This window comes from Lepisosteus platostomus, chromosome 8, assembly GCF_059453375.1.
Source record: "Lepisosteus platostomus isolate fLepPlt1 chromosome 8, fLepPlt1.hap1, whole genome shotgun sequence".
In the NCBI taxonomy this organism is placed as follows: Eukaryota; Metazoa; Chordata; class Actinopteri; order Semionotiformes; family Lepisosteidae; genus Lepisosteus; species Lepisosteus platostomus.
In genome coordinates, this window is record NC_142618.1 from 47,556,569 (window position 1) to 47,583,949 (window position 27,381).

At 36.3% G+C, this 27,381-nt stretch overlaps 1 long non-coding RNA gene across 1 annotated transcript in view; it reads left to right on the forward strand.

Annotated features, from left to right (window-relative positions):
• LOC148657464 (uncharacterized) overlaps positions 1-27,381 on the forward strand; it is a 120,840-nt gene that overhangs the window by 29,848 nt on the left and 63,611 nt on the right. Inside the window, exon 2 of the long non-coding RNA XR_015940975.1 lies at positions 7,119-7,289. This is a non-coding gene — a long non-coding RNA (uncharacterized LOC148657464). The remainder of the gene's footprint in view (positions 1-7,118; positions 7,290-27,381) is intronic.

Genomic DNA, 27,381 nt, shown 5'->3' on the forward strand with positions numbered 1-27,381 from the left:
TTCTGTTGGTACTACATTACTCTAGTACTGTATTACCTACATCTGCATTACTGTGTATATATGATGCATATTCTGACCTATACAAGAGGTCAATCTTTCACAAACCTCTTTGAACATCAGGCTCTCGAGAATGAGCATGCAGTGATGCATTGGTAGCTAATTCTTGTAAATTTTTTAAAAGCACAACTAACCATGTCACAAATTAAAAAAAAAAAATATATTCCAGTGCTTTGAAAGACACTGCTAGTGACTTAAACTTACAGTGAGATAAATTGGTGGCCTTGATGGCTTTAACTACAGATGGTACCCCAAATATGCAAGGAGAGATCAATGGCTTTATTGATCACTTAAGAGGATACATCGGGGTATGTATTGCTTATGCAGTACCATACCACTGTGAAGCTGTGTGCCTGCCTGTCAACAACAGGAAATGCAGAAGAACGGTAGTACTGTATTTGCACGGTTGCAGTGACTATGTGGCATCATGGGTCAGTTTTGATTTACTGTTCTGAGAATTTGCTCTTGTATTATTCTCCAGGGGGTCTTGTGTGGACAGTATTTAAAATTCAAAGAAATAATGGACTTTTAGCAATCATCAATGGACTTCATTCATGCACTGTGAATAACCAGGAGTTTTTTTTTTTTTAGAAACCATCAGTGTATCACAGGTCGATGTCCTTTATCATACTGATGTCAAGTAGCTTAGATGAGAAAATTTTGAAAAGAGTTTTTGCCCAGCAAATGAAATCATGTCCTCTCTACAGGAAAAGAGAATAAAAGCAATTGTGATGGAAGACTGCATCTGGGTCTGTGACTTACAGTAGCACATCACAAGATTTTCCTGATATGCAGGACTGGAGCTGCCAAGCATTGGTTGTAGAAGAACTGCAGGAGACTTTTTGTACAGATTCATAATTTCAGGATGATAAAACAACATTTAAATTATTAGCCAACCTATTCTCTGTGAATGTAGGGAATGCACCTGACTATGGTCAGCTGTACAACGCTGAGGATCAAACACAGGGAGGTGCGTCTTAATTTGAAAAGAAAATTGAGTAAAAATAAGAAATGAGTATAAATGATTTAATATAAAATACTCTACAGTACAGTATGTGTATATCTTACTGCCCCTTTGTATTTTCATGCAGGACCAGTCCCTCTGAAAAAAAAGTATACACCCCAGCATTGTATGACTAAAGGAAAGGCTACACCTGTCTAACATGTCAATGTCTAACATGACAGCTTCAAGAGTAGTGGTTGATGAATAAAAATATAACATCAAGAGGTCCCATGATGCTACTGAATCAAAGGAAAACAGATGATTTAATATCTTGTGAGCAGAAACAGACTGTTAAATCAAAAAGAAAAGTTGAGCACTGGTAGGGATATACTTCACTTTATCTGAGTGTACCTGAAAAACTTTAAAAGCCATGTGCCATGAACTGCAGAAGCATGAGCATTTGAAGCACCGTCTGCTTCTTCGTTTCACCCCTTTAGTGGTTCTGTGCAAGACAAATTTCTTGTTTCACTGTTTCACTGATGAAAGAGCCAAGTTATGAAGCAATATCTAGACTCACTAGAATATGTGTCCATGTTTATGGCACTAGTTGACATGTCAATACTGAAATACTATATGTTCTGCTGGTATTTGAAAGGGTGTCTGATTATTGTGAACAGAATGTTTCTATGCTGAGAAACACAGCAGTGTCCGCAATAACCAGGGCCACTCAATAATATTCAAAACTTATCCATATGGTGATGAACCTTGATTCCAATGTTACAGTGTCACTGTAACCTTGGAATCAAGCCATCACCGTATACACCATTCCTGGAAGTCCAAGTGCCTTGTTCTGAAATGCTGCAGGTCGCTACTTCTCATCTCATACAGATTTATGAATGGACATCTTTGAACACCCAGTGAAAGTGCTACTAGAGCTGGACCAACTCGCATTGGTATGCTTCATATTGTAACGCAACGGGGGCTCAGGCGGGCGCCCTTGCCGCATCTGGTCGGCCCCATCCCGACTGGAGGCTCGAACCCGGGACTTCCGCGTCTCTCTGCAGCGACCTAGCCCCGTGAGCTAAAGAGAGATCTCTCCACAGCCCAGTAGCTGTGGTCCTGCTATCACAGGGAAGGGCGGTGACGTCACCCGCTCTGGTACGCCGGCTCTTACACATAGTGCTTGTCGGCCGTAAGCGTTACACTCTCCCCCGCTTAAATCGCCGTCCCCGGCGAAGGGCTATCCCGCCCCGCTTCTGACACCAATGTAACGCAACGGGGGCTCAGGCGGGCGCCCTTGCCGCATCTGGTCGGCCCCTGCACCGTCCGGGGCTCGAACCCGGGACTTCCGCGTCTCTCTGCAGCGACCTAGCCCCGTGAGCTAAAGAGAGATCTCTCTTTAGCTCACGGGGCTAGGTCGCTGCAGAGAGACGCAGAAGTCCCGGGTTCGAGCCACCTATACTTTGGGCCGACCAGATGCGGCAAGGGCGCCCGCCTGAGCCCCCGTTGCGTTACATTGGTGTCAGAAGCGGGGCGGGATAGCCCTTCGCCGGGGACGGCGATTTAAGCGGGGGAGAGTGTAACGCTTACGGCCGACAAGCAGTGTGTGTAAGAGCCGGCGTACCAGAGCGGGTGACGTCACCGCCCTTCCCTGTGATAGCAGGACCACAGCTACTGGGCTGTAGAGAGATCTCTCTTTAGCTCACGGGGCTAGGTCGCTGCAGAGAGACGCAGAAGTCCCGGGTTCGAGCCACCTATACTTTGGGCCGACCAGATGCGGCAAGGGCGCCCGCCTGAGCCCCCGTTGCGTTACAATATTATTTGATAATGATGCATATAAAAATGTACTAGAGTCTATGTTAGTCTACTTTATCATTAAATAAATGTTTTTTGTATGAAGTAGAATGTCTTCAAAGTAAGTACTGCTATTATGTTTATTGTTTCATTTTTCCCATATTTCTCTGTTTCACTTTTTTTGTTTGCAGTTACTGCATATTGTATTGATTTCTGGTTATTGAATCTTATGAAGAGCATAAAATGATTTTACAATACAAACCAAACAAGGAGTTCCAATTCTAACACAGTTTCTTACTACCAAGTAACACTACAGTATATAAAACAAACACAGGTTTACTAGTTTGTGCACATAAGAGCTTAAATGTGCCATTAACATCCTGACTGAGAACAATAATTCAAGAGGCTCTTCAACACACTTCTCTTTTGGAGGTCCATGTTATTGCATAAAACCATTATTTATTAAAATGAGCTCACCCAAATCAACCTGTTCCCACTAAAGCTAATGAACCTTTGGTATAAATTGTGTTTTCTGCATAAGAATCTGCATACTGTACATCCAATAATATCGCAGAGTTTGTGTCTGTATGGAAAAGCACTACTGTTAAGGACTGAGCTGGAGTAAAACCAGTGTCTTTCAAGGACAGTGTCTTTTAAGGCAACCATTTTCTATTACTAAAAGGCACTCATGAGGAACACTCCCTCAAATATGGTATATAATATTTCTCGGAGGCTTTCACGAGAGAATTAGCAGCCAAGTAAATGTGGCAACACCTTCCATTTGTAGTACTCAAAGTAGACCATATCTTGGTAAAAGAACGGTGAGTGATCTCCTGTACAAACACATCCACTTGACTTATCACCTTAGAGGAAAAAAAATCATAAAGATGCAAACTTATCTTAACCAGACAATTCTTTTATGTTTGATTCATTTACAGTCACTCATTGCAGAGGCAGTAATTACTAGTTACTTAACATATGTACAAAGTTTCTTTGATTAACATTGATGTATTATTGCAATCATTTTATTATTTTAGGACACTGCTCTGTTTTTTTTTTTTGAAAATCATGAAAAGCTTTTTATAAGATGAACAGAATTCTTGACATTTGTGTCAAAAATTGAGCATACTGGCAGAGCAGGCTCTATAGTAATGTGAGAAGCATGGTTTCCTTGAGGATATGGCTGTCAAAGTAAGAAAGCAATTAAATCTATCATTATACAAGGCACAAATTAACATTGACTTCTAAATATTCTTTCAAAATGGTAAGTGTGAACTTATAAGTACCTTCAGGGAAAATATGACAAAAACATACAACTATGATTGCCTATTTTGGAACTTGCTTTGGTGTCTGGGGAAGTGAAATTGATTTATAAGAGTTTGAGATATATATTGTTGGATAGAATAATAATCTCCAAACAATAATATAAAAATGTCTTATTTATACCCCAGAAATGAAAGTGTAAATTGTTATTAAAGCTATGAAAACCAAATCTTGAAGTTCTACTCATATTGAAAGCAATATTACTGTCCTGCACTCTCTTTTTCAAACTTAATCCTTGATTTGAACTGAAGTATTTGTAATGAATCTTTAAGGTGGATCAAGGTGCTTTGAGAGACAAGAATAGCTCAGCAATCACAGTGAAAACTTAAGGAAAAGCTGGTACCTGAATTGGGCCAAACAAGAACCATTTTTTTCTGTCATTCTTTAGATTTTACTTTTCTAATGTGTGTATTTTTAAAGCAGTTTTAAAGTCATGATGAAGCTTTTCTTTCTGTGGAAAGACCTGACAATAGCTCACCATACTGTAAGTGGTCATCAAGCAACTTGAGAGATCTTGAGCAAATCGTCCAAGAGGAATGGACAAGGTTGCACCAAGCTGGTGTGCAAAGATTGTAGAGACTTACCCAAAAAGATTTGTGGCTGGAATTGCTGGCAAAGGCGTTTCCAGCAAATATTGAATTCAGTGGTTTATGTAATCAGTATATTTCATTTCATATTTCATTTTTTTTTGCTTTTGACATATCCTGTAACTTGTCTTTACTTTGAGCATTCAATGTTGAATAAAATATTATAGTTTTAAAATGTGTATGCATCATTCTGTAATTTCACAAAATGTTACACCATAGGAAGAGCCTGGTTATTTTGTGAGGCTCTCTCTCTATATATATATATTTCATGTGATCAGATCTTACAGTATATGCATAATATTTATACTTAATCATAAAAGAGGGTTTTGAAAAATCTATTGGGTAGCTACCAAAAAAATGATCTACACTTGTTAAATGGAAAATATTTGTCTTATAAGTGTTCAGTAAAGCTAACAGAATCAAACTGAATTTAATTAAATTAAGTTGAATTAAATTAGTCACAATATACATTATAAATCGCTAAGTATTATATGTATTTCCGTCTCACAGCTGTAGTGTGAAGGGCATTTGTCTTTCTTTCCTCATTTAAGATCTTGCACTTCAATTAATTTCTACATCTGCTGTATTTTATTTCACTGTTATATACAGTATGTACCATGCTCTTTATTCTGTATGCTGTATATTACTGTGACAATGACCTGTTCCATGATTTCAAGCAGGCCTCTTGTGATGCTTTGAATGTATACAAACATTGTTTATCCAACTGTATAAGAACAGTAACAGTACCTTATTAGCATATGCATCTTCCTTGTTGTGATTATTATTGTTATTTTTACATGTATACTGGCTGTTGTCTTTTGTCTTAATTATTTCTTATGTACTAGTTGTTGTCCCTGTGGATCCACAATAATTCTACATTGTAGAGTTTGTTGCTTTTTTGCCCATTCTGCCATTTTGTGTCAGGTTACAGACTGGTTAAAATGGATTTTTACTTCTCTATCGGGGGTAAGTGGGGAGTTGAGCTTAGGCTATTTAACCTGACGGTGACTGGGTAACTCATAGTTTAGTTCTGGTAACTTTACCTTGTCTGTCTTCTAAAGGCGTGAATTTAAACTGCAAGTGGTAGTTTCCGTGTAAAGACAGTATCAATGTGTTTATTGTCTAGGATCTGTAGAATGTAGAACTATTAAATAGACACTTGTTCTGCACCTCCTTTTGACTTACAGTAGGAGGCAGTACTTTATGACTGCTGTGACTACTCCTTGACTTGCATCAATGCGATTTTGTTCTCAGTTTTATTTATTATAGTAATAAATGACATATTCAATTTTATTTCTATGTATTCCTATTCACCTTATCACATTAGGCCTTTGTCATTATGTAATGCAAATTGTAAAGCAAAGCCTTTCCTGGACTTGTAGCCTCTGATTGTTTAGGTATTCCAATGAAAAGGAAAGACACAGAAATTATTTTTATGCATGTTAAAATAATAACTTTAACAAGTTTCTCAAATTAACAGCTTCAATGTAGTATAGCAGATTATGTTGTTGGATGTGAATAGAAAACAAACTGAAAATCTTCATACTTCATTGTGGGTGTTATGCAAAAACATTTTTTTTTGCAATATGCAAACTCGGGACATTTATATAGAGACCTATAGGCCAACTTTATACTGTTTTGTGTTACTTGTATTCCTGAAAATATTATTTGATATTCTTTTGGAACACATGCAGTACAATCTTGCACATACTGTACATTTACTGTACTTCTTTCATAAACAGAACTGGCATTTCAATCAAAAATCCTTCTAAAGGCTTATATTTAACAAAGATGAAATATAACAAATGATTTATATTGTCATACTTCTTTATTAAGTATGATATTCAGCTCATTGGAAAACCTTAAACTGTCAGGAAGAAGAAATAATGTAGAGGACAATTTCCAACAGAAATTACATTTGTTTATGTAATATACAGACTAAATGTGCTTTAACATAGTGCAGCTGTTTCAGTAAAAAGTGGATCATCCCTCAATGTAAAATAATAGCAAAAGATTAGAGCTGAGCATTTATGAACTTTTTCATACAGTAACTGACAGAATATGAATCTCATGATGTTTCAGAATTATCATCAATGTCACGGGTTTGAATTACATAAGGACCTCCATAAGAATTATATCCTATTTGGAAAAACAACCAAGACTTAACTCAATGGCCAGCTTTATCACTTGCCCTAGCAGGTTATTCTAAGTCTGTTAATATTGTGAATATTCTCCAAGATCTTTCAGCATCCTCTAATTTGTATTGCAAACCGATTCTTGAATTCTTAAGATTGACAATTTTTTGCTTTAAATAACATCTATATCTCTTCCAACGACTCAGATTAATGGAGGCCCAGGTCAAGTGTGCCATTCCTTCCAGTCTCCTTATTTTCGTTCCTGTTCCTCTCTTCCAGGTCTGGGACCTGCCTGCTCAGCACCCCTAAACATCAAATGTGTCACCTCTGACTGTGTGCCAATTGACAGGTGTCTAAGCAAACAGTGTGCCACTCCATCTGTGATGACTGCCTTCTGTTGTTTGGGCAGCAGGCCGAGCTTAAGTGGAAAGGGAAGTAGACACCAAAGAAGTAAAATAAACACAACACACTCAACAAAACACTGGCTATTATATGCATAACTCTGTCATGATAAATTATTGCAAACATTGTTTTTGGTGTCAATAATCTGCATTCCAAAAGTAAAACTTTTAAATGTGTTCCTATAGTAACAAAGTTTGTTTCTCATTAGTAGAAACATGTAGAGATCTATAGAATTAAATTATTTATGTAGAAGTTATTGAAAATATCTGGTATGAAAAGCTTATTTAACATATAATAAATGCAACATATAAAACAGTGTGAGAATCAGTAATACTAAAATTGAGATGCTGTATACAATCAGTAAAAAAATGGGCATTATAAAATGGGAAATATTAATTCTTTATGTCTCATTTTAATTGCATAAAAAGAAAACAGTGGGACATATTTGTGGGAATGCAACCTGGACAATCAGTATAACTCTCCAAATTAAATGGAGTGATCTTTGATCATAACCTATACATTTCTGAGCTAATGTCTATACCACTAATTAAATATACAGTAAATAGAAAGTATCTTGAAGACTGAACACACTTCATTTATTCAACTTGTGCTTGCAAGATTATTAACTGGAATTGGTACTAATGTTGTTCCTTATGTCTGCCAACATACTGTAGTTTAAATTGCATGGAGAATAAATTCCACAACATACATGTACTAGCATACAAAGTAAATGGTTATTTTCTTTTTAAATTATAATTATTAATTACCTACAAGGTACGGTATATTCCTTAGATATATCAAAATCATTTGTTTTGTGGTTCAAAGAATCTGTTCTGTCAAGAATGTCTTCCAATTTATTTTTATAAGGAGTAAACATTGGTATGTATTTTAAAACGTTTTTATGAATAACATCTGTAAATATTATGTGATAGTGTTTTTCTTTGTGTAGTGAAAGATCACACTTTTCTATTTGGAGAACATATTAACACATTGCATTTAAATAATATTAAATATTTATCTTTCGGCACTTTCTATAAGTAATCTGAGAACACAATCTGCAAGCAATGTTTCTGAAATTTTCAATTTGACGTCTCAGAAAATGTCCATAAGGAAGTTTCTTTAATGTTGTCATCTTTTTACGTTTCTAATTCAAGATTTAAAATCAACAAGCAATTCTATCAAGCTTTATTTGCATTTATTTGTAAAATGTTTCTATTTCTAAGATGGAAAATATTGAAAAACTGTACACCAAATACTAACTAGAGTAATAATCAGGATTCTTATAGGATCTTGACTTTTATCTCTTATTCACAGGTGTGGATTCTGTTGTTGTAACCTTGTGTAAGGTACTTAGCCCAGATGATCCAGTTATGTAAATAGATACCCCCATTTTTATGTAAAAACATCAGTAATTGTACTGTAACTTCTCCAAGTTCCTTAAATAACAGCATCATTCAAATAAATTAATAATAATAATCTATCATTTATAAGTCCTTGCTAAGAAAAGCTACCATCCATTTTGTTTCTGAATTATTCAAAAGTGACATGGAAAGCTTGATACTCAGCAATATATAATTATATTCACTGCCTGGCAAAATGAGGAAGACAAGATTGCCCTTGAGTTATGAAATAATTTCTAAAAACGCACTCCAATGCAAATGTCATTAAAATGATTTAAAGGAACTTCTAGAACATTCTCTCAGAGTGACTAAGGAGCAACACAGATGTGAAGGATACTGTGTTTTTATGTATGAACACATATTGTACATTTCCATACACAAACATTTTAATTTTCATTTAGAGTGTTGATTCAAGATATTAACCAGTTTTGTTCCCAGTGCATTCTGACAACATCACTGCAAAACTTGCTCTTAAGAGGGAGATCCTTGCTTCTGTTTCACAGTGCTTCAGGTTTTAAACAGAACGACGGTGCTTACTTTCATTACCTTAAGGGTATTTCTGGGGGGAGCTTCTTTTCAGAACCCACAAGACTTGCTGTTGTTGCCAAATAAAAGCATTCTCAGACTCTGCGTTTGTTGTTGAAATGCTTTGTGTGAGTGCGAGTAATACCTGAGAAGGTGCATGTACTGTATAAGATTGTGTGGTACCTGCTTAAATATTTCAATCATGATAGCAATAATTGAACAGATTTAAGAGGAAAATCCACTTAACATCTGTCTAATGGAACTTTAAAGATAGACAGGTCTTTTATTATTAATGAAATATCAATCAATGAACCTGTTTCAGCGCAATATGCATGTACAAAAGTGCTCATAGCCTCTTATTGTTTTATCTCCTGAGTATGAAGTAACAGATATGGAAATAACACATGTGGGAATGTGTGCACATTCAAAGGTTTACACATGAAAAGGTGATTTGTGCATATTTGCCACAGAGAACAGTCATATTTGTGGTCTATCTGTTCACTGTGACTTGACTAGAGCACTTACTATTAACTTAGACCCCATCTAACAAACAAATCCTATTGTATACTATATATAGCCTGAAGACAGAAATACAGAACAGCTAAAAATGAAAAGAGACCATTGACCCCAATTTGAATCTAGTTTAGTCATGTAGCCAGTTCTGCTCATACTGTAAATGCCCCCTTAGCTGTACTAAGAACAACATCTAACCCTGGGTTGAATTAAATGGAGGCAATTGTAACCAATCAAATGCCATTTGAGAGGTGGAAGGACACTGGGCTGCCTTCCAAAAACCCATGCATACAAGGGGGAGTATGAAAAATCCAGGTGCCTGAAGCTTCAATTAAAGCCAGGACCCTGGATCTATAAGATAGTGGTACCAGTAATCACCATGTAGATGTCCTCCCCAGTGATGCCACTACACAGGATCATTACAGGAAAGGAACTGCCTGAAGGAATTCCTATATACTGTACACATACTGATTTCAATGACATTATCAAGTATTAATGGTTTGTTGGCAATCATGTTCAACATATTCATAAGTTTCTAGGTCAATACAAAAATTCATTTGGGTGCTTATCCACATTGTGGTCTATCTGTTAAGATAGATACCAAGAAGATATGGACATATGGAAAACATCCATTTAAATAGACTTTATGTGAACTACAAATTGCTGTAATAGCAATGGAATGCAGCATTTCCTATGACATTGAAAACTTGCCAGACTATCTCTGTAAGCATAAAGAAAGAGTGACAGGCTTTTCCAACTGTATATCATGCAGATATACAATAGTCTCTCCCTGAAAGTAAACCCAATGTTACAAAATAAAATATAACTTTACCTTCTTCGCATAATTTGCTTTATTTGAATTAATTTTTATTCTTTTTATAATAACTGCCTTGTTCTTATCGATTTAGATGTTGATTTGAATTTGAAGTACTGTACCTAAATTACATTTAATTGGAAGTCTGCTATTGACCATCGATAGTATGTTTTTGTTGATCATTGTAAAATTTCAATCAAATTGTAAGCAGAATAAGATAAGAATTGCCAACTAAGAGAGCCATGTCCAAGGTTTCGCAAACCAACTTTCCTGGAAAGACATAATTCATACTGTATTCCATAATTTGATCATTTTGTTACTGGTTGTATAATTAAATTAAACTAAATTAGTATTTCAGAATATTGTGTTGCTTATGCATTCAAATGATAAAAGACTATGCTTTTCAAATTTCTTGTCCTATCTTTTTGTAGCTTTATCGTCCTTTGATTTAGTTTACTGCTTCGCAAACTTTTCCACCCCACAGTGTACTGACATGAAAATAAAAAAAATGTGGCACACAGCCCCCCCCTCACACAAACCCAGGTCACCCGCTAGAAAGTTTGCTTCCAAGTGCATCTCCTCAACCTGACATGAACTGATGACAGTTAAACATAGAATCTTTTGCTCAGCAGCTCTCAGATGTCTTTGGTTTTTGATTTTTATGTCCATCAAATTTGAAAAACCTGATATTCGCACCACACACAATTTCCACATGACCAGTCTCAGTATGAGGCCTCTATCTTATTTGAACACCAAATGTGAAAGGTGGGTCTTTGGTTACTCAAGAAAAAAATGATACCTAGACAATATTTAATTAAGTCATTATTCTGCAATAAACTGGTGTCCCATCCAGATCGTGTCCTGTTGATAGGTTTTGGCGTCTTCACAACCCTGTTATGGATAAAGTGGTTAGATAATGAATGGAAGGATGGATTGTTTTATTTTTGTGTTAAGTGACCAAAATTCTGAGGCATAACTCACAATGGCTGAAGGTTCCAGTATGTACTGTAGCTTTTCTTAAAATACTGTTGAAATGATATTCAACTCAGTGCAACTCAGTGCTATGCATCCAGAGATATGGATTGACATTTAGAACTTTAGATAGAACAATGTTAAGTTTAATGCTGTGGTACAATGCAGGGAGTGTTTGGTGCGGATTAAGGAAGACGCTTTGCCGTGGAAACCACACCTGACGTGAATAAGGAATGAACGGCAGGTGTAGAAGTGGTTTAAAGAGGGGGAAAGATCTAGCAGGACCTCAGTCTTGCTGTAGCTGCAGTGGAGTATAACTGCGGAGGCTCTGCAGTGAGAGAGCCGGGCTGAAGCATGACAGTAGCGGGTGTGTGACACTACTAGTCAGGGCGATGTTAGAAGAGCGTGCCGCTGTGTATGAGTGAACAAAGACTTGATTGGCCACTGTAGTAACCCCGTGCGAGGGTGGAGAAGAATGACAATTCCGGAGGGGATTGTGAGGAACAGGCTGCAAGGAAAAAAGTGAAAACGTCAGTCTGTGAGGAGACTGACAAAAGAAACGGAGCTTTATGAGATCATCGAAAGATTTAAAGGGACGACATCCTGCTAGGGTGTGACAGCAGGGCTGTCGTGTCCGCTGTATGAGTTAATGAGTGGGGACCAGAGTTGGTTGTGTGGTAGAGGGACCCTCCCCCTGGCAATACATGGTATCAGGGAAGTGAGGAGGATCTATCTAGCTGAACCTTCTGGGAGATAGTGAGGTGCGCTGGCAGCTGCAGGGTGTAACGCATTGGTGGCTGGGCATGATGTGATCTGTGCTGGCAGCTGTGAGTTCACAATCTAAGGGCGCGAGAGTGAGGTGTGTGAGTGTGTGAGTGTGAGTGTGTCGGGTCTTGGCACGGTGTGTAGTGCTGAAGAGACTCTGTGATGTAGGTAGTCTGTGTAACCCAACCTGGTGGCTTAGGGAGAGGATGTCGGGGCTGGAGGCAGACCTGGGAGCCTGGGGCACTGGCTGTGTGTGAAACAGTGTCCTAATGGAGTATGAGAAGGAAGCTCCTAGCAGTGAGGACAACAGGATGAACCTTAGACTCTGAAGTCAAAGGGCCCGGAAGTAATGGAATGTGGAGTTATATATCCTGTTGCCCCGATGAGGGGGTCATTGTGATTACCACTCTTGGAGGAAAGTGCGTCTAAGATAAAGGAGAAAAGGAACCCAAAAGAGTTTATAAAGGGGCATGATGGGGGAGAATGAGAGCCTGACCATGCCCAATGTGGTGTCAGCTACCCCAATGGCACCACATTGCATAGAAACAATTAAAATATCACCCACAAAAAAAATCAAAGAATTCTTAAGTTCTCATTGAATTATTTAAAATTACATCTTTACACTTTGCTTTGTAACTGTTAAGTTGTGCATATATCATACATGTATGTTTTAAAATTTGAGTCTTTAATTTCAGTGTACAATATTCTAAATTGCATGAAACTGCATATCAATGACATGAGCTATTGAAGACATTTTATATTTTAACTTAGTTTCCATATATAATATTTGCTATTAAACCTTTTCAAATACTGTTAAAATGTCACTAATATTACAGTAGTTAGTAGAAACTCTTAAGATTAATAATGCTACTTTATCCAAGAGTAAAATACCTTCTTTTTCAGGTACGGTAGGTCTGATAGCATTGTTCGGAATTAAATTTGTACAGTAGTCCTATTTTGAGAAATGTCTAAGGACATTGAGTAACCTGTGAATAAGAGTAATCTCAATGATTAAAACAAATATATAAGACTTGTCTGTAGGTATTTCCTAACAATACCAAAAAATATTAAGTCTTATGAGCAATAAAAGCAATTCTGGGGATTGAGGTGGGGATAATCAAGAGATTTTTACATACAGGTGATGAAATGAACCATTTTATATCATGCATGTATATTGTACTATTATAGGGTTTCTGGAAAAAACATTCTAACTTGAAACTTCTGTATTTCAAGAGCTACTACACATACAGTATCTCACTCAGTTTGCTGATACACTGTATGTCCAGATGCAAATCAATACTATTTCTTCTATGGAATGATGGGGATGTACAGTTGGCTTGAACTCTCCTTGGCAGTATGGTAGTATTTATTAAAGTGTAACAGAATAGCAGGCCCTTCTTCTGCTAGAATACTACAACTCGCATATATTCCATTTTCACTGCATTAGATCATCTGCTATGCAAATTAATCCAAGTACACACTAACAGAGGGATTTTGCATACAAAAAACATTGTTTTATATTGTGGACTTATTGGTCCTGTTATTATTTATTAGGTCTGTAATGTACTGTCTACATTGTGTGGTGGTGTCTGTTGTACTGTGTACAGTATGTCTCGAGAGATCAGCACGATTAAGAATTCCAATGTGTGTGTACTGTACATATGGCAATAAACTACTCATTAAAGAAAAAATAGAATCTTTTTGTCTAACAAAAAAGCAAGAGATTCAGACTATCAACTTAGCATTTCTGTTCCAAAGTTGTAAGATCAGTCTACTGTATATGCTTTGTTACATCAGACAGACTGGATAGTGGATGATTAATATCCAACATATAGATGATCAATTGCTATTATCAACAGATCCACTGAGTGAAATTAAGAGATTACTGAGACTGATGAAGTTTTGAAAACAATGGAAGGCAAATGAATGGTAAGCATTTATTCTGCACTTCTTTTCGTTCTCACAATCATTTTGGCAGTACTTGCAGCTTGGCTTTGAGATGAGCTTAATTTCAGCAAATATGCCATGGAAGTAGGTAATCTGTCTGACAGGAATATTTTAACTCATCTCATTTTTAAATGACAGCCAAGCCCTTCGTAGTTAAATTCTAAACTTACAATTCAGTCAGTGCACAATGATATATACACTTCTCATTTTGAGATAATTTTTAAAATATAAAATGTTTCAGACTGTAATATCCATCCTTCCTTCTTCTAACTGCTTTAACTAATACAGGGTCACAGTGAAGCTAGAGCCTAAACATGGCAAGCAATTAGTACAAGGCTCGATACACCCTGGGTGGGACACCAGTCCACTACAAGGTACACAGACACAAATACGTACACACTAACACCAGGGGCAATTTAATCTACCAGTAAATCATTGGACTGTGAGAGGAACATCTGGAGGAAACCCATGAGAATATGAGGAGAACATACAGTCCACACAGATAACACCTCATGTCAGGAATTGAACCCAGGGCAGATGTGTTGTGCCTTATATTCACAATATTCTTAGCACTTACCATGTGCTACTTGTACTGCATATCTGAAATACCATTGTATGTTCTTATTTATGTGTATTTTATGCTAGCCTCCATTGCTTAGAACACCTGTAGTAATGTGCAACAATGTATGTAATTCTGCAGAGCTCTGAGTTTGTCAGGACCTCCTGCTGTTATTGCTATTTTCTCACATTTTCAACACCCTATAATTGACGGGCTCTGCTGCATTGGGTAATTCTTCACTGCAATTGGCACAAAAAACATAGACAAAGTCAAAGTTTAGAGGCACATTTTTTGCATGAATAGTATAGAATGTGGGATTGTACAGAACAGTTTAACAAATTATATTGAAGAAAAGGCTGTTAGGAAGGGCCCTCCATTATGCAATGGTGTGGCATCTCCTGGGGATATTGGTTGTATCCAGTAGTTTTTCAAAATGACAGACAAGGATATGGTAGGATTTGTATTTGGCCAAGTCCATCAATTTTGTACACACAGCAATCAATTTTGGATGAGCTTTTCCACGAGACACAGAAAGCAAATTTCATAACCAATATTAATTAAATGGAAAAAAGGAGCCCCAGCAACACTTCACACATGGTACTTAGCCTAACATGTAGTTCATAACTAATAATATGGTAATCAATTACTTATCTAAAACTATGAGGCTGGTATACATACAGGAATAAGGAGAACTAAGTAACAGGACTGACTTTTCACAACTTAACTTTAAAATGTTGTCTTGCATCTGCATTTTAATGCCCGTGGAAGTACAGAACAGCTGAATCAGTTCTTTGTTTAGTCAGTAAATAAAACTGAGCTCTGAATTTTGAATCCAGGGCTAGCCTCCAAGGCCAGCACAAAGGTCTTTGAAACCTGATTACGGCAGTGCTATGTCAGTGGAAATTTGTAGTGTACTGTAATTTAACTGAATTTTGGGAACATGTTAAGGTCTTGTTTAACTCTAGGGGTTGGAGGTTCATCACCATTTGCATTGAATTAATTTCTATGATGGCACACAGGCTAAGACCAGGAAAATTGTGTTCTTGTTTAACTGCCTGACAAAGAATGTTCACATAATTTCACTTTGGATTAAATGTAAAACACAGTTTAACACATTTGCCAGTTTATACAGTCTTGAGTTTGACACTACAAATTAACAGTGAAGTGCTATTTTTTTCATTTCTGTTGAAGAAACTTGGCTTATAACATATCAGTAAGATGTGCTGTATGATGCAATTCAAGGACATTTTAGTAAACCAGAAGTGTTTTATGGAGTTCTTAATGGAATACACAAAAGAAATGCAGCACCCGCATCCAAGGGCTTAATCAATACTTTAAACTTACCGTACATGTCAAACAAAAACACACATGAACAAGAAAGCAGATTGAAGAATCATTATAAGTGTCTGTATACCATTATTTATAAAATTAAAACATTGATTATGTTAACACAATCCAGATAGGATTTCTGCGGAGCCCTGATCAACTTTCTAATAAAGTGCTTTGAAATGTTCTGTGCTGCTTTCAGTTGTGCTGTTGGTTGGTGTCACTTCTTGACGGCATTGCAGATTTGGTGCTATTGATGTTCTACTGAACTAAAATCGGGACATAAAGTTGGAGAAGCTAAGACCTCATTGTTTTTCTGAAGTTGTACCATTATAATTCTTAAACTGTGTCATCTCACATTGTCCAGCTGCAAAAAGTATATCTGAACTGATTTGTGCAACTAATTAAACTGTTAATGCAAGGTCTTAGTGCACGCATCACTGAACAGTACAGTTGCGCTCAATATGCCTTTTTATGTTAAAGAACTTTCTTCCCCAATTAATCATACTTTTAATGCCATAATAATTGACCAGAACAATGGGTAAAACACTCACTGTGATGCCTATTATGCAGATGTCTTAATCAACCGATGACCAATTGTGGTGACCATTGTGTTAACTTTCTGTCTTCTCAAATGAGGCCTTTCTCTGAAAGAGCTGTGTTTCTGGTGTCTTTGGACTAAACATATTCTCAAAGAATGTTGCATACTCTGGCAAGTTCTCTCGCAGTCTAGCATCTTGAAATAAGGCTGGTTATCAGTGTCCACAACTTGGCAGGTTAACATTTTCCATATGCCCACAATACTTTGCATAAAGTGTCTCCTGTTTTTAGTTTTAATTATGTTTCTTCATACTGTAGTTTTTACTTGTGTCTCTAGGTAGGGCTTCATTGTTGATTCTGAACTCAAGTTCACTTTGTCAATGCCTTTGAGGATTTTCAACTCTTGAATCAAGTGCTTTCATAGTATGTGCAAGGTTAAAAAGATTTTATTTTTTGTCTACATTGTCTATGTTACAGTAAATACCACCTGACAGGTACTTGTCCAGACTTGATATTGTAATAAACTGCTACTTAAGATGAAAGTGTAATAGTGGTTTGTGGATCGAAGTGTGAATCCTTGGAAAAGAATAAGTAGATGATCAACAGGCGAGGCAAACATGCAAAACACAGTTCAGAATCGATGGTCATAGTAGGCAGGGACCCAAGATGGGTGACATGAATCAAAAGGGAAAACAACAAGCCAAGGTCAAAAGGAAGCAGAAGCGTTCGTAGCACAGGCAATACACAGTTTGAGGAAAATCCGAGAGACAAGGTCAAAGCACAGCAGTGTTGAGGCAGGAGGGAAGGAAGCTAGGGAAACAGGGAACTTGGAACTTAAGAGGCTCAGAGATAAGTATGTGACAGCCCTGAGCACTGCTTGGGCCAACCTTAAATAGCTTGCTTCACCAGGACACAGGGGTGAAGGGGAATAGTTGCCCATAGTTGAAGCTGAGTTTCTGTCTAAATGTATTTTTGAGCCTTCCAGACTGACAGGTGGAAGAGGTGTGACCAGCTGCTGTGGTAGGACAAGGCTATTCAGCAGAGCTCCCACAAACAGGTCTGGCAGAAATCTATTGAAATCCTTGCCAATTTCCTTTTCTGCTTCTCCACTGTTTGTTAATTCACCTATTCTAGCACAATCTCTGATCGTAACTAGCATGCTAACTATACCAGAATCTAGATCATTGATATAATTAGGAAGAGCAATGCAACTAATACAGATTATTGTGGTATTTCACTAATTAACTACGATTTGAGCGTTAATCTCTACTCTTATTTTAATTAATCAATTCAAATGCATGCATGTCCTTACTGCTTAGAATTTGAGATTTTAATCTTTTATGAATAACTACTGTATCAAAAGACTTTTGACAATCTGAATATAATGCATCATATGCTTATGCCTGAGAACCTACAGTATGATCGCTGATCTAAACACAACAAAACACGCTAGATCGGTTGAATACTGTAGGTATTCTCATTTACAACTTTCCCTATGTTCTTATGTTCTATAATATTATAATGCAAACTTCACTCCGCCTCATGAGAGTAAGCTATCAAACAGCATTTACTTGGCAAAAAACATTTTATTTCACTAAGGCTACTGTACATATTGTGACGCCAATCATCTTTCACATAATTAGCAAGGTTGTCAAGGGTGCTCAAGTGACAAGCAGACAACAATCACTTTTGATACATTGGATCAATCAACCTTAGAACTATTTCATCATAGTAATAATCACCATATGCCAATCAATAGTTATCACTATTAGACTCACTGTCACTACTGTCATCTTTCATACCATGACGTTCATTACTGCATTCAAATGACAAAATTCTTGATTGCCAATTTCTCCTTTTTCTTTGAATTCTTCTGATGACCCCTTATTGTGCTTATTTTTGCCTGATTCCACAGTTTTTGTTTCAGATACATGATATTTTTTTGGCAGATTTCAGTCCTCATATTGTTTTGAGGGTAATGTCATCACTTCAGCATGTTATGGTGTAACAATACTGTAACGGGGCCCAGAAATGGCAAAGATTGGATAGAGATTTTCAAACAATATTGATTTGACCTCCTTTGTGGGAGCACTGGCTAATTGTTTCAAATTTGCCTGAAATCCATTTGGATTTGAGAGTTTGGGGGGACTCAACAGCAGTGAATGCATGATCTGTGATTTTATCTCAGTTGCAAGGACCTGTTCAACAAGCATCCAATCCAGGGCCTCTTTTGTGCCTCTTTTTTATACTGTATGAAGTGGTCTAAATTCCAGGCTGGCTTTGGAGACATTGCCACAGCTGAATGAGGGGGCATGCAGTTATACAGCTCTTTTATTTTCTCTCTTGATAAGATGGCAAACAATTTCCTTCAGAACTGAAGAAGATCACTATGTGCTGTTTTTCCTATTTCTACATCCTTTATATGAAATGAGTATATAATGATTATTATTAAATTGTTATTTATATCATAGTTTAGAATATAAACTTGTCTTCAAGTGGTAACTTGAAATATTCATCCACATCTGCTTTATACATCCCTAGCACTCATGCAGTAGAAACCCCTTTGCAATGGAAATGCACGTGCAGAATGGATGTTTCTTCATTAACAGGACTTAATAGTATTTTAAACAGTATGTTACATTTTAACCAGTGATTCCCATTTAAAATCCATTTTATGAGGGAGTGCATCATAAAGGGCCATTCTAACAGGATCGCTGTTGTAAAGTGGGTGCATTATTCAGAGTAAGTGGGTGAATCAGAAGTAGAGAAGTAATAATAATAGGAGTAGTAGTTTTCTCTAGTGAGTCAAAATGCTATCTTTTCACTAAAAATAGATAGCCTACGAAGTATGACTGACATCATTGTTTGAATCCACAGCCGATTGAACAAGGTACATTTTTGCTTTGCCTCTTTTCTGACAATATTAAATATTTTCTTATTTTTTTGTAGTTCTTCGGAAGAACCATAAGCAAATGAAGAAGTGATGAGTGTAATTACTGTATTTTTTCCATTCGTTGTTTCATTGTTTTGGCTTTGATAATTTGTTGTGGCCTATGTTACTGATGTTCAAGATTCCATGTCTCTGATTAGCTTTACTTTCTGATGTGTAGTGTTGCCTTCGCTGACTCTCAGACACTTACTCTATGACATTGTAAACTGAAACTGAGAAAAATTGCAAATGCTTGGCAGAAAACAGATATGAAACCATAAGCTTTGACCAATTGCTTTGTGTCACATAAATAGGATTTGAATCAACAACAGACATGTATGAGATAGCAAAACAAATGTTCAGATGGTTCAAAAAGGTATCGTGATTAATGTGAATATGAAAGGTGGCTTTAAAATCCTAGAGAGCAAGAATGGATAAAAAACTAATGATGTGCAAAGATGGTAATGACTTACTGGTAATTCCTTACACTTACATACAGTAGTGCTCTCAAAGCGCTTTATGGGTAATTGGGACTTCCCTACCCTCCACCAATTTGCAGTGATGCAATCTGATGCAATGGCATCAGTGTGCCAGTATGCTCACCACACACTAATGGCTGTAATTTCTGCCAAATCTGCCTCTACCAAATATTGACTCAAGAGGGGTAAATACGTATGCAGTCAGTTATTTTCTGTTCTATATTTATAATTACTTTATGAAGATCTGTAGGTTCTGCCTTTATTTTATCGATTAATGGCAAACACTCCCAAATAAATACACTATAATTCTATATTGTAACATAATAAGATATGAAAAAGTTTAAGGAGGGTAAATAGGTTCGATTTCAATACAAGTACACTCTAGTTATTAATAACATGGTAATTTTGCTTCATAAAGAAAATAGTTTACTAGTGGAAATGAATCTGCAACACAAACAGATAACAACACAAGAAGAAGATACTTAAGTCCATTTTTATAGTCTCCGGGACCTTCAAGTGAGTTGAAGAATACTAATTTTAGTTTATGTTCACCTTTTCATAAGTTAAAGGGACTTCTAGCCAGCATGGGAGACATATAGTTATTCTGCTGGCTGTTTTTACCACAAGCTGTATACTGTATAAAGAGCAGAGAGAACTTCAGAATCCCTTTGTAATGTAAACATCTACCATTCTGGTCAGCACTGAGTACCTGGAAGGGTCAGACAGCATGGCAAGATATTAGAGCAGAAATATAAAAAGATAGATCTTTGAAGAATATATCCCAACCTGTGAGAAACTTTTACAAGTTTGCTCTGCAGCAAAAGGCAAGACAATCTAGAAAAGAAAATCTACAGTTGATATTTTTCTAATTTTTTTATCTCCCAATTTGAAAGCACAAATCAAGCTGGCTCCATGCTGTACCGTTTGTGGTTACACTTGAATAAATACCACAGTGTTCTCCAACTTACACAAAGTTAGATACACTCACAATGAATCTCAAACAAGGAAGATAAACACAAATAAAACAGTAATGTCTAAGATTTAGGTGCTGAGTATTTAATTTTATAAGTGTGTGTAATGCAATCTATTAATACTCAGATATGCATTATTAAAGCTTTTATAAAAGCAAATAGCTACTTAATACTTTTGCAATTAATCACCAGTAGATGGCAGTTATCAATTCTGTTAAAGCTCTGTAATGTTACACTTAATAAAAGGATTTCACAGCCTAAGCAAATCAATCTTGCAGTAGCATCTTTAACAACAAATTAACATGCTACTACTACTTATAAAAATAAAATTACACCTACTTTAAATATTGTAATGTAATTTCAAAAGGCAGATAAATTTGAACAAAAATTGGTTTAGTGGAGCCCCCAGGCAGTTTTCAGGAGCCTTAAAGTATGTCTAAACTATTCTCCTTTCAGATGTATTCACCCATCCTTCATTGCACATTACTGAAGTTCTTTTTTTCTCAACCCATGGATACCAAGATGATTGGTTTTTGACATGTGTTGGAATACATCTGAGCATATGCATTAAACCATATGATTGTGAAGCTTTTTTAAATTTAAATTGCTACATTCTTTCTGTTCATCTCCAACTGCTCAAACTGGATTTCTTGATCAATAATTGCACATCCAAATAACAGATGCAGACAGGAGATGTATCTGTTAAAACATGCAGTTATACAGTAAGTCTACAAACGATTTTCTGATTTGATGATTGGGGTAAAGCTTTCTTCAATGGTACTGCAAGCCACAGTGGTTGGTGCTGCAGAGCAGACTGAGGCTAACCCAGCTGGCTCCAGCCAGGAAATGCGTAAGTGACCACTAAGAATTGTGGCTATCATTGGTCAATTTAGAAGAATTTAAATTGAGAAGAAGCAGAACAACAAGAAGAATAACACAAAATGCTGCTCTTGTGAATGCAAAACAATAGCTGGTCCCCAGCAACAGGTAAATAAGTCAGAAAGTACCTTACCATTCCCAAACAGAAATGATAAGGCACACATGCACTTAATTGTGCAGTTAAAAAGGCTTCACCTTTAAAAATACCTTTTCAAACAATGGTAAAATGTAACGACTATGTGTAGACACTCCACAATGTGAATGTACTACAAGGAGAAATATGTTGGTCTATTCACACTGCTATAGTATACAGTATATCTGTTTTGTGCTATTAAAGGTTAAGTGATAATATTCATTATACTTAATGTTATTTGGATCCAATAAATTGTTTAGTTGATTTTTCTGGCTTGTAAACTGACAAATGCAAAAAACAGAGTTTTATTAGGAAAATAAATGGGCCGTTTGTACATACAGTATACAAGTTTGGTAAATTCTACAACTTGTGATGAGACTAATGCTTTTTCACTATGATTGAAATTTGTGTTTCAGGTCATTTAAAAACTGATTAAATAGGTCATTTTAACACTGATTGAACATCTACTGTGTAGCTTAACAATGTTGCATAAGATCCAAATAAAGGAGATGGCCAGAGTTATGACAATGTTTAAAAACATAACCGAGCAGTTATGACAATGTTCAAAAAACAGATTTTAGAAATATTAAAAGTCAGATAAAACAAAAGGTATGCCTTTTGATTATTTTATTTAAAAAGATGTACTGAGTGACTTGTAATAAAGATAGTTAGAGACATTATAACAATGGGTGAATCATTTTACATTGAATCCAATCTTATCATATACAGTAGCAAGCATATTGATTATATGTTGGCTGCTAATTGACTTAGACTTAATGTGCTGTATAGGACTAAATGTTGTCTAGAAATCTAGAAATCAAGAAAACAAGTTGTTGCACAATATTTCTCTAACCACTTACTAATAATTAGGATGTCATATGTTCCACTCCTGTTATATCATTGACACACACTGTATGTTGGAGGTTACAGTAAATGTAACAAATTATGTAGGTAAAGTACTCATTATTAAGTAAAGTTGGTTGCAGCCCGCAATGGAAAGGAAGTTACATTCTTGTTCTGTGCCTGAAAAATATTGGTTTAAGTAATTTATTTCATTGATTGTTTACATATTACTAGAATTCAACACAAAAAATGAACAAAACATTTACCTGTACATATTGACGACAGGTCCTTTGATATCCCTCCCTCCTAAGATATTACTTTTTTGCAGTTTATTACAGGAACATTTTCTCCTTTTAATGTGTTTGATTATAGTTTGTTGGTTAATGAAACTGACTTCCTGGCAGTCCTCCATACCAGTGTATGGAATTTGACTTTTTTTCTGTTCATTGTTTTCAACGGCTGTTACTTTCCTCTCAGCCATATGTTTTATATCCACCATTATAAGAAATGTACCCCAGGCAAGTAAAAAGCATGTGCAAAAGCAAGATAACAAAACTGTCCTCCATTAAGCTTGTTGAGGCATGAACTTTCCTTTCTCATGTAATCTCTTAAGTGCCTTTTTTTTTCAAAAAGAATTCTCCTTCAAGAAAGAAACAGGTTTTGTAATTTACTTAAGCTTTTCTTTAAACCAGAACATGTTGAAGAGCACATCAGTTGCTGGAGTTCTGGATTTTTTTGCTTGTTTTTCAAATTGAGCATTTCACCTGAGACCCAGTACAAACACACACAGTGACAGACACATACAGTTCATCAATACAATACTGAAAAGTGGTCACTTGGGAAAATTAATGCAAAGACTGAACTGCGGAATTTATTATAGAATGAAAGCAACAGTTGACAATACCATAAAGTCTAACTCACAGTCCTGAATTAGACTTCCTTTGGGGAAATGGTTCCTCACTTGGTCATTTCATTATGCTGAAGAGCTAAAGAAGCACTATTTATTTATGATCTGTGAAACCTGAATCTTACAAAGAACACAAACTCTAAGGATAACTTTGTGAATACTCTCAACTCTGGATCTCAGTCACATTAAGTTTCTTTGAGCTGGATGTGAATGACAAACTGCTAATCAAACCACACCTCCTACAGTATCTCTATGGATAAATACATGACGCATTCCAGAGACTTTCAGAGCTGACAACACAATTTGTCAATACAGAGTTTCAAGAAAGGGACCGCATATTACCAGGCATTCAAGTGTTCATACAAATTGTAAGTGGCTTTCAAGAATATTTCCTCCATATTTCATATTCTTATTTCAATATTAAATGTCACTTATTTTCGTTGTTCTGTGTATCAAAGCTCAATCTTGAAAACCAGAGCACATTTTGTACAGCATACTTTGGCAGTGTACTGTATATGCATGCAGCAGAAACAAAATAAGGAGACCATTCCCCCTACAGTTATGCATTCCCTGGGAATATAGTAGACATCTGTGTAAAAAAAGATATTAATGTACTTAACTTTGAATTAACATATGGGAAATTTTAATGCCTTTTCAATTCACCCCTTAGACTGAAGAACCAGGTGTTGATGCAATTTTAGAGGAATCAATATGAATATGAAAATTAATATTCATTACACTTTAATGTCCAACATTTCACAGATTACTTGGGCAGTCTAGGAAATAGCTTTAGGCATATTACATAGCACGTAAACATGCATTAGTGGTATGGTATGTTCTTATGCATTATTTATTGAAGCATCCATGTGTTCATTTTCTTATCAATTTTCTGTTCTCCTGGCTTTCAGTTAATTTTTTTTTCATTTGACTACTTTCAGGAAAAAAAAAATCAGCTTTTCATTTTTTTTACCTCCTGAAAATATTTTTTTCATTTGCTCCTTTTGTTGGAAGAAACAACATGGAAACTTCAGGAACACTAGTTCTTCAATTTCATTTATAGAAACCAGCGATAGGTTTATCAATCATAAGCTGATCTGTATCAATGTTCTTCTATTTGTATATATGAAGATTGGGCTAAAACTTACAGATAATTTTAAGTATAATGAACACCAGTGGCCCTACATCATTGATTTACAGTCTCACACTGCAAATCTCACCCTGCAAACAATTATTATACTGAGTAATAAAACAAACTTATAACTGCTAGTTATTGCTAGTAAAATGACAAAAAGATATTTTGACATGATGTGGTGTAATGGAAAGTTACTGAGAAAAAGTGTTTTATCCTAAAAATGTTGTTTACGGACAGAGCTGTGCTGCAGAAACAGCTGGATACTTAGAACAAAGTGTGATAGCACCGAACTCATCAAGGGATCAGGGGATGTTTTAATAATGTTTATCACTGCTGCTTGAAAAAGGGAGTATGAGAAACTATTTGAATAACTGCTCTTCTTTGCTTAAAGCAAAAACCTGTAAGGAATGGAAAATTACTGCTTTGCCTGTCCTTGAAGTGTTGCATCAGCTTAAAAAACAGATATAAAACAAGGGCTGCTTGCTTTTGAATCAGCTTTCACTTCTCTGCACAGACGGGTGACGCCTTTTTCTCATATTGCAATATGAATAAAGACCTTACTGAGTGAATGAGAACACCTTTCCTGGCTCTTCTTTGATAAAATTCCACGACAGTGGGTACTTCCATTATGTTAATTAATATACTGTATGCAATCAACAGGGGGGTGACTGTGAAAGTGTAATGGCCACTGATGGAAGGGATACAAGCTGTACATCTACAATACTTGTGTTTCACGAGGTCATACATGCTGACTTGTTGGAATCTGTGGAGTTTCACTGGTACAGCCTGGGCAAGTACTGTATGTGCCTGTTCATTGGCTTCTGAGTCCTAGATACAGTCCGGCCTGTTGACACAAGGTCATCTTGCTAATTAACAATGTGGCTTAAGTCTGATGAGTAGGGCGTTCACTGTATAACTATCACATTCTCATCTTGCAAAAAAGCCATTGTTTCACTGGTAGCATGAAGATTTGCACTGTTAAGCTGAAGTATGGAAACCCAATTGGAATGGCAGCAAGTCAAGTCCTAGCTGGCCCTAGGATCTGTAGCATCAGACAGTCACATTGCCATTAACCACTACCAGCAGAGTTCTGTAGCTACTCCCCATTGATCTTGGTAAGATGTTGTGTCTCCTATAGTCTCCCAGTGCATGAAGAATTATTTAAGGACTTTGTCCTAAATTAGAAATGGCTTGCTGTGAGCACCCTAGATGGAGAGCAACAGTGCATTGTCTGTCCTCTAACATACAGCCGTATGAAGGCATTGTTCTCTATATAAGAAAGGCTCCTTGGTTCCTTTCTGTATTTTTTTCTCTTGATTTTCCCTATGGATGATATTCAATAAGTGAAATCATTCCACTACCTCTGACCAATCAACCCTCTCACAAATTAGGTGATTTACATTAAAGTCACTCGAGCTTATCACACTCAGTCCTGAAGAATTAATTATTCAGAAAATGTCAAAAGCATATCATCATTATATAAAGATTAGTATGCTTTGTATAGTATTGTGTTTATTTAAATTTGAGCAGGAATTACTTCAGCATGCACGCATCAAAGGATCAAATAGAGGTTAATTCCATGCAAAAAAGTAAGAACGAGCAAAATACACAAAGATTTTACAGATGTGTAAGTGGGAGAAGAACAGATCAGAAGTAGGATTAGGATGAAAATGCATAGAGAAGGAAGGACATGTAAATGATCTGTAAATGAGAGACAAGATGAGAAATAGATTAGTTGAGGTCGATTGTTTAGAATATGTGTGAACCAATTTTAATGATAATTTTAGCTTCACTGTAATCATGACAATGAGAGGTAAAATGGGGAACTATTATCTTAGAGAGATCTGCAATCCTCACTGCTCTGTAATGTTTCCCAAAATGGTTGGCTATGATTCTTTCCTGCCTTTTACAAGGGACCCTGTAAATACTGTGAAATGAATATACAATATTGGGAAAAATATAGTGCTTGAGGGCTTGACTTTACAGTACATACTCATTATTGTATAAACAAAAAGAAAAGTAGAAACTGCGAGGATGGAACAATAGTTTTAATATACACTATATGCAACGACAGGAACTGTAAAGGAGATACAGTAACTAGCTGAATTAATAGATTTGTAAGCATTGAGGAAGAATAATGCAGATACTGTATAAAGAAATTACATGAACGATCACTTTGTATGCGTAGGTGTTCAACTGCAATTAACAAGGTTCATTAACAGTCTGAAAATTAAAACCTTTAGAGTGATTCTCTACCACCTTTACACACAGGAATGGTGCAATTTTTATCAATTCATTTTTGCTAATGAGCTCATTATTAGTTTTGTTGGGTGGGGATTGTTGATGGACAGTAATTTTTATGTCAAGCCAGATTTTCTATCAGATTCAGTCCAAATCACTTTGGGTCTCTCAAGGACATTGGCTTTCTTCTTGGTCAACCACTTTGCATTTATACAAAAAAGGTTTTGGTTTTGTCGTGTCTGACCACAAATCCTTTTGCTACTTG